Source organism: Impatiens glandulifera, chromosome 4 (assembly GCF_907164915.1).
Source record: "Impatiens glandulifera chromosome 4, dImpGla2.1, whole genome shotgun sequence".
Classification (NCBI taxonomy): Eukaryota; Viridiplantae; Streptophyta; class Magnoliopsida; order Ericales; family Balsaminaceae; genus Impatiens; species Impatiens glandulifera.
The window spans coordinates 53,061,666-53,071,377 of NC_061865.1; the positions used below are offsets into that span (position 1 = coordinate 53,061,666).

General features: G+C 31.7%; 1 pseudogene; it reads left to right on the forward strand.

The window, feature by feature from the left end:
• The first annotated feature begins 3,012 nt into the window (after window positions 1-3,012).
• On the forward strand, window positions 3,013-7,765 carry LOC124935371 (annotated as a pseudogene).
• The last annotated feature ends 1,947 nt before the right edge of the window (window positions 7,766-9,712 follow it).

A 9,712-nucleotide genomic window follows, 5' to 3' on the forward strand; every position in this document is an offset into this window, starting at 1 on the left:
GACTTTTTTTTAAGTTTTGTTTATTTCATAAAATAGGTTTAAAATCTATTTCATTCCAATTTTCACAAGTAAAGTCTTGTTTGATTTAAATCAAATTCTCAAAGTTTTGTATGATTTGATCTTGGATTTGTATTGAGGCTTGTTTGACTTGAATTTCTCAAAGATAGAGATTTGTGATTTATCTGCTAAGAGATTTGATATTCGTCAATATGGAGATTGAAAATTGGAGTTGGAAAAAGAAGGTGGAGTGCTTATTCAATGTTACAGGTTGTGGAAGACAGTTGATGCAACATGTAATGGGTGTTCTGATTAAAGTAGGTGGCTTTAATGTTTGTTTGCAAGCGTGTGTTTTTGATATGTGTGTATAAGGATCGGATTTTGGATTTGCATCAAACCTTGTGAGTAGGTTTTGATTGGAAATCCTAGTAAGTCCTGGTGCGAAGTTTTTAAGTGGGTGTTGATGCCTTAAAGATTCTACCAAAAATGATAATTTCTAAGGTATGAGTTAAAGGTGCACTAATCATATACATGGTTTGTTAGATTCTTTCTATGCAGGATATGGCTAGAAAATGTGGAGAACAAATGATACATCTTCACGCTTGTTGAAAATTACTTTGAGGTTTTATTATAACTGATTGTTGTCTTGGTATACATGAGTGACATTTTTTCATTATGTTGAGGGATTTGACTTGAAGAAATTCTTGGCTAAAATGAGTTTGGAGAGATTTTTCTTTGGAAAACGGTAATTGAAGAAGTCAAATTAAAAGAGAGGTAAAGAGAAAATCTAGTAGTAGATTTTCGCATACAGACGCGCATGATTCATCAAACTGACAATCGGAGATTCAAACGAAATCCAATTGCGCTGAGATTTTGTCGAGAGGTTGGTTACTCATTCCTCTACATTTTCAACGGTCGGACCAAGGTTTGAACATCTCGAAGTTTTTTTTTCTGGTGATTAAAGTGTTTGCCTAATTTTAGTTTTATTTGACTTGTTTATGAACAAAAAGTTTGTATCTTTTTTTGTTATGACCTTATCTTATTAGAAGAGCAAATCAAGATGAATACGGTGGTCAAATTATGTGCTTTACACTTGAAAAAAATATGATCGAGTATGGATAGTTGTTATCAAAATGATGTTTACCAATGACAACATTGTCGACATGCTGATAGGGCAATCCTTTGGGCCAAATTACAAGATTGAATTGAGTTGGCGGGTGGTTAAGGATTGACACAATTCCAGTTAACACACAATACGAATGAAAGACCAAGAAGATGAAGACTAGTGAAAGACACTTATAAGTTGAGGTGGAGACATCTTGAGAGCAACTTTCAAACGAACCAATAAAAAATCATTACATTATCTTCTAATGTGAGAAGATAAATAAAACCTTGAGTGAGATTTCTAGTCATGTAAAAAAAAGAGCTAGATGGGAGACTCAGAAATTTGAAGGTTATGATTTTGTTATTTCTTTTTTTTCTATATTAATTATGTATACATTGTGGATCATAGATTAGATGATTGAGACCTTGAATGAGATTTCTATTCATGAAAAGTGGTTAGATGAGAGGTCCGATCAATTCAAATGGAAGGATATTCGCAAATTCTTTTGGAGAAACTATATATGATCATTTGAAGCATTGGTCAAGACAATCTAAGAGAGATAATGAATCTTAAAATAATATTCTTGAATTTCTAGGCATTTTTTGATTCAAGAAACTAACAAATTACAAGCTAATTTGTTTAAGGAGAAGTATGAGGTTCAAGTTGGTTGAGTAAGCAACGTTCAAGGCAAGAGGGTGACAAATGCTTTATCAAGTCTTAAGCTAGAGAAAAGAGATGTCGTGATAGAATAATTTATTTGTGATGAAGTAGATGATAAAGGTTCGTCTTGGATCAACTCGTTTTTCGATCGATGTCTTATTTTGAGGAAGTAGACGATGGAAGTTCGTTTTGGGTGTCCTCAGTTTTTTATAGATATCTGATTTTGAAAAAGTAGACGATGAAAGTTCGTCTTGGGTCTATTCGGTATTTTGATTCAGTCGATTGTTGAACTTTAAAATAATACACTCGGTTTGTGGCAAACAAAGGTAAAGATTATTTTGACATAATAAAGAATTGTTAATTCTAGTTTCCGCATATGTCAACGGGTATGAACAAAGATTGAGAAAAGTTGTTTAATGTCTCTAGTCGCTGAAGTAGCGTGGTTGTCAAAATTACTTGGTATTATAAACTCTATGATTTTATCTTCTAAGGGTCTTTTGAGCAGAAGTGGAGGTATAATAATTTATCTCGTGAATGGCTCAAGTAGTGAAGATTGATGTGTGGCTCATAACATTTTTATGGCGTGATATACATGATGGTGGAGATTGTTATTCTTCTAAGGGCTCTTGAGTGGAAGTGGAGATACGAAAATTTATCTGATAATGACTCGAGCATAGGTGAAGATTGAAGTGTTGAACCCACTTATTTTTGTTGGCTTGACTTTTGTGATGGTGGAGATGGATGGGTACGACTCGTGTATTTCCTAAGGGGCGTGAAATTCGTCAAGGTGGAAATTGTTGAATTTGTAATTTATTCATCATATCTCAATAAACGCAGTATTCGTCCAAGGTGGAGATTGTTGGGTTTTGGGCTCATATTTTATTAGAGTTTATATATTGTAATGGACTTTAAACCTTTATTGGGCTTAGGAGTAATAGTTTAGTCTTTTGGTTTTTGTTATACTCCTATAAATAAAGACATTATAACCTAGGGTTACATGGACCATTATTCAATGGAAAATCAATAAAATGGACGACTCTCCAAGGATGTAGGCATTATTGGTCGAACCTCGTTATATCTTGTGTTCTTTATTATTCTTTACCACTTTATCTCTATATCTTCTTTTATCGTGTGTTTAGATTAGATTTTTTCTCAACAAAGAGTGGTCAAAGGTACTTGTACTTTCTTCCTAAATTAATTAGCTTTCCTTTTTTTCTTCTACAATTTACCTGAAATAGAGGGTTTTCAGTATGCATGGGTTCCATGAAATTGAGCTGCAAGTGCGAGACTGCGAACTCGATCAACATGATGTCGTAATCAATTCCGTTTATTCAAGTTATTTTCAACGTGGTAACTATTGAAATAAGTTATATTTATTTATTTAATTATTAGTTTATTCTAATAATCTTTATTTTCTTATAATTACATATTTAATATATTAAAGTTTCAAACAAACTTACATAAAGATATTGGGTTTTATCAATCAATATACACAACTGCACCTCAAGATGCTATTTGTTGAAAAATAATTGATGCAATGGTCCGATCATGGATAATGAACACAATCAATAAAAAGAAGAGAATTCACTTTTAGAGCACAACTACCTCTTTAGATCTATCGAATGAAGTGAAAGAGAGGTATGAAGGTAACAATGGTCCAACCTTATATCAAGTTAAAAATGATATATGTACAACAAAGCAGGACAATCTTGATTTAGAAGAATATTATTCTAAGGTACGTCTAAACTGGGATGAATTGTTACATCTTGAACCTCATTATGTATGTTCTTGTGATAAATCTCAAATTGAAAATTGTGTGGGATGCAAACTGGAAAAACAAGTTTTGATTAGGTATGAAAAACATAATGTGTTGATGTTCTTGATGGGTCTGGATGATTCTTATGAAAATCTAAAAGATAGTATTCTAGTTATGGATCTTTTACCGAGTGTATACAAGGCTTTCACGATGTTCTTGAATGTTGAATCAAAGAATCTGATAAATCAACAACATCAACAATCCAGCTTATAATCTACCATGACGATAAGAGATTTCAAAGAAGGTAGTTCAAAAAGATTCAAGGGAAATCATGAAAGGGCCTACAACAATGACAAAAGAAGAAATCTCTCATGTACTCACTGCAATATGAAGGGTCATTCTAAGGAGGGATGTTATAGAATAATTGGTTTTCCAGATTGGTGGGATAACAACAAAAAGAAAAATGTTGAGAATTCAGTATCATTTGACAACAATGACAAAACAGTCTCTTTACAAGATCAAATTAAGATGATGCAAGACATGATGAAAAGCTTAATTGAAGGGAACACTAGACCTGAAGCTAACCTGTATGCTAAAAATAAAGAAATCAACTTTGAAGCAAGTAAGTTTTCTAGACTCAGTCTTTATTTTATAACTGATATAGAATTTACAATGAGATTTAAATAGTTCAAAACAATTATGGTTAATAGATTCAGGGGTTAGTACACATATTTGCAATAATAGAAAATTGCTTTTTGATATAAAGAAAATAGAATAAGAAATTAATTTATTTTTAGCTAATGGATCGAAGAAGACAATAAATGAAGTGCTATTATGAAAAGGTAAATCACATCATTTACCTTTTCATAATAGCACTTCATCTTCTAAAGACAAATTTGATCTTGTTCATATTGATATTTGAGGACCTTGTAAAGAAGAATCATACACTAAAATATCGTTTATGCTTACAATTGTAGATGACTACTCTAGATACACTTGAACTTTTCTAATTTCTAATAAAACTGTTGTTTTTGAAAAAATTCAAAAATTTTATTTAATGGTCAAAACTCAATATTCAAAAAACATTAAAATCATTAGAAGTGATAATGGAACTGAATTTGTGAATTCAAAATGCAATATGTTTTTTGAAGAAATGGACATAATACATCAAAAAATTATGTATATTCTCCAAAATAAAATGGAGTTGTAGAAAGAAAGCATAGACATCTAATTGAAGTAGCAAGATCTCTTTTAAAACATTCTAACCTACCGATTAAATTTTGGCATTTTTCTATCCTTACTGCAACCTATCTAATAAATAGAATGTCAATAAAAGTTTTGAATTGGAAGTCACCATTCTTCATGCTTAATAACTTTGAAGCTAAATATGATGATTTGAAAGTTTTTGATTGCTTATGTTACGTGACAAATAATTTTTCACAAAAATCAAAATTTGAAGATAGAGGCATAAAATGTGTTTTTATTGGATATCCTTCAAATCAGAAAGGGTATACTCTTTATCAGATTAAATCAAATGGTATTGTAGTTTCAAGAGATGTTGTTTTCTTTGAGAATATTCTACCTTTCAAAGAAGATATCAATGATCAAATCAAAACTCAATAATATTATAGAAATTACAAGAACAAATATTAACCTTGACAAAATGATCAAAATAATAATTTATCTGAAACAATTCAAAGGAAAAGTACAAGAACTAAATATTCTCCAAATTGGATGCAATACTTTATTGCAAATCATGTTAAATCAAAAGAAAATTTTGATCTAGATTACACTCCACAAACTTATCCTTTTCATTATTTGTACAAAGATCAAGAGTATATACAAACTCTTTATCTAACTTTGATCTAACCACAACTCCACTTGATTTCAAACAGGCATCTCAAGATTCAAAGTGGATAAAAGCAATGAATGATGAATTTAATTCGCTTGAATTGAATCAAACATGGGAAATAACTAAATTACTTAAAGGCATGAAAGTTATTGTTATAAATGGGTCTATAAAAACAAACTTAATTATGATGGTACTTTAAACAAATGCAAAGCGCGTTTAGTTGCAAAAGGTTTTAATCAAAAGGATGGTATCGATTTCCATCATTGTTTTGCACCATTGGCTAAGAGTGTAACTGTAAGATTGTTAATTGCCTTAACAGCCTCAAATAGATGAATCTTGAATCACATTGACATAAATAATGCATTTCTTTATGGAAACTTAGAAGAATATATTTTTATGGAATTTCCGCAAGGTCTAAACAAAATTGATAACACAAACATAGTCTGCAAATTAAGAAAAGTTCTTTATGGTTTGAAACAAGCATCAAGACAATGGTATAATGAAATATATAATTTTTTGATTGATATTGGTTTCACAAAATCACATAATGATCATTGTTTATATTTTAAACAAAATGGTGTGAATATGATTGGTCTAGTAATATATGTTCATGACTTGTTAATAATAGGGAATGACTATGAAGAGATCAAAAATATCAAACATATGATTGATACTAAATTTCCTATCAAAGATCTTGGAAATGTAAAGATTTTTTGGGTCTTGAAATTGTACAAAATGATCTTGGTATTTATGTAAACCAAAAGAAATATATTCTAGATTTATTACATGATACGGGTCTAATGGGTTGTAAACCCACAAATACGCCAATGATTAAAGGTATAAAATTTGAAGATGAAACTCAAGATATATTATCTGATCCTTCTAAGTATAAAAGGATAATTGGGAGACTTCTATATTTAAACTACACTAGACCAGATATTGCATAGGTTGTTTAACAATTATCTCAATTCATGCAAAAACCTCTCTTATGTCATTAGAATGCAGCTTTGTACTTAATTAAATACCTAAAAGGTACAACATCATTGAGTATTTTTTATCCATATGAAAATGATTATTCCATAATTGCATATTCTGATTCTAATTGGGGCTCTTGTGTAGAAATAAGAAAATCTATAACAGGTTATAGTATATGTTTTGGTAAATCAATCATATCTTGGAATGCCAAGAAACAAGCAACTATTTCTAGATCTTCTGCAGAATCTAAATATCGTAGCATTGCCGTTACAGTTTGTGAACTTCAATGGATTTCTTATATTCTTAATGACCTAAATTTCAAATTAAAGTTACCAATATTTTATATTGTGATAATAAAGTTGTCATGCACATATCTGAGAATCCAGTTTTTTACGAAAGAACGGAGCATATTAACATAGATTGTCATGCAGTTAAAAATCAATATTTGACTAGTTTTATTCAACTTTTCATGTTCAAACAAAAAAATAAGTTGCAGATATTTTCACAAAAACATTGGATTTTGCTCAAATTCAAGACATTCGATCACGTTTATTTCTTCATTATATTTCTTTATTTAAATATTAGTTTATACTAATAATCTTTATTTTCTTATAATTACAGATTTAATATTTACAGTTTCAAACAAGACTTTATAAAGTTTATTCACTATCTTTAAGTTGTAATATTAGTTCAAGGACTCATTTGTATTTTTTTACCATATGAGGATCGGATATGTCCCTATTCCCAATTCTCAAACTAAAGACATTGGATATCAATCAATATACATAACTGTTCTTCTTTCTTGATTAAAGTTATTGTCAACGTGGTAACTATCATTGTTCAATCAATCTAATAAGATATTGCTGTGTTTTCATGTATATAAATGCTCTGTTATTCTCTCCTTCTAAAGGACAACACGAATTGGTGGAACCTGATAGGAATAAACCCAAATGATGTTGCTAATTCAGGCGAGGCCCTAGCTTTCTCTGAGATGACACTAAAATTCCTCAATCCACTAAGAGTAAGAACTATATATGATGGAGTTTTCTTTTAAATTGAAAAGTAATCTGATTCTGAATGACCCTTAATCAATGTATATGTTATCCACAGTGGAAACAGGTTTGTTATCAAGGTGAGAATATGAAATTCATCAGCAGCCCAATTATACTTTGAAAACTCCATCTTCAAGTTGCCAGATTATGAGGTTTAATTTCTTCAATGCATGTTTGTTGATTAACATCTTTTGTTCAGGAACATGAATCATGCTTAATTTGTTTCTTTTCTTGTTAAACAAAAGCCTATCCTTAAAGCGAAAACAACTGTAGTTTGGCTTGGCAAGAACTATCGACCTGTCCGATTACCAACAGATTTTAGGTCCAAATTTGTCAAGTTTATTCGACAAGAGGATCAATCCAACTAAAACTAACATCTGCATACATACTGGAAAAAGAGCTATGTTATTTCATTGTACTAGGACTGAAAGATTTCAAAATAACATCATCTTCATTAAGATTATAAAGAGAATTAAACCTAAGTAGAAGAGATAATTACTTAAAACAATATGATTACAAAAGATATGTGTTATCTGGATATTGAGAATCTGGAGATATTGTCTTGATTTAGTTCTCTAATATGGACCTGTTTGTTTTTGTATTGTCTTCTGGTTTAAGCAATGATCATTTGATTAAATTGGGTTTGAATTATTGTGACGCATGTTGAAGATCATTTGGGTTTGCAATAAATTGCAAAGAAATGGCTGGGGAATATATTTTTTGGAGTATAAACCAATTCAGAAACCTAAGGATACATATTCAGAGGATCAATGTTAAAAATATGTAATATATTAGTTTATATTTATTAGTCGTTGTAAGTTCACAGATAAACTCAACAGTTAAGAAGTTCAAAGGTTTATGTCTTAACGGCTAAATCTTAGTTGCCTATTAAAATCTCTTATGTGTAAATATAATAACATGATCTTTTACACAATAATACAAGGATCTTTCTGTATTCTTTTTTCAACATGGTATCAGATCTTTCTGTATTCTTTTTTCAACATGGTATCAGAGCGCGGTTAATCCGACTCAATCTATTCTCTCGAGACTCCTCATATTATTTCTTCTTTTTTCTTCAAGCCAAGTGGCTCTCTGAATCTTTTTTTTTCTTTTCTTCATCGGATTGGAGAGAACAACAATGGTCACCGGAGGCGGCTACTATTACGAAGTACAACCTACACAGAGGATTACCTCTGTCCTCCTAAATGGAAAGAATTATCTTCATTGGGCAAGATCTGCAACTTTATTTCTAAAGTCAAGGGCCAAAACAAAATTTATTACCAACAACGGCAAACCAAAAATCTCAGAATCAGGCAAAAGCACATAAGAAGATATTCAGAAAGTAGAAGAATGGGAAACCCAAGATAGTCAAATCATGTCTTGGCTCCTTCATTCTATGGAACCAGCCATTGCTGCCATTTTTATCAATACCGAAACTTCCAAAGACTTATGGGATTCTGCAAAAAAAACTCTACAGTAAATCCAAAAATTTCTCTCATATATTTCAACTGAAAAAAGATATTTCTTCCATTTCAAAAAGAGAATCAAGCATCACAGACTTCATCGAAGAACTTACCAGAAGGTGGGCTGAGTTAGAAATTTATCTCCCACCAACAACAGACCCAGTCACCATAGCCCAAAGAAATGAACAAGAAAAGATTTACCAAATTTTGGCTTGATTGGATTCAAGTTGGGACAATGTAAAGTCCCAAATTCTTCTCACCCCGGAGCTTCCTTCGCTCATAGATGTAATTTCAAGACTTGAGGAAGAGGATACTCGTCGGGATAACTCTAAAGGTCTCGAAGACACTAGAGATAATCAAGCTTACTTCTCTGGCTAGGGAACTCTCTCGAATCGAGGCAAAGGGCCAAATCCGAACCTCAAGTGTGATCACTGTGACAAAATTGGTCATATCAAAGACTACTACTACCACATCCACCCTCATCTCAAGCCACAGATGTGTGGAGAAGACGGCCGACAAAGAGGCAACAAAGAGGAGCTGGTCGGAGAGGATTTCTCACCCATGGAGATGGAAAAGGCAGTACGGTAAGAGACTGGAGTCCAATTGGGTCAAATGAAGTTAGGGCTTCTAACGTCTTTAAGGTGGATAGTTCTTCAGATTGGGCTCTCCCTTCAAACATGCATGCCCAAGCTGAAGGGAATACTTCAAAACTCAATCATAATGAAGTGTGTGGTGTGGATCCAGACAGCTTCAAACTCTTTCTCTAATTCTCTAATTTCATGAAAACTCAATAAGAGAAGTTCACTAATCAAGTGGACCCAGGTATATCGGCTCATTCTTCTAATTTCAATT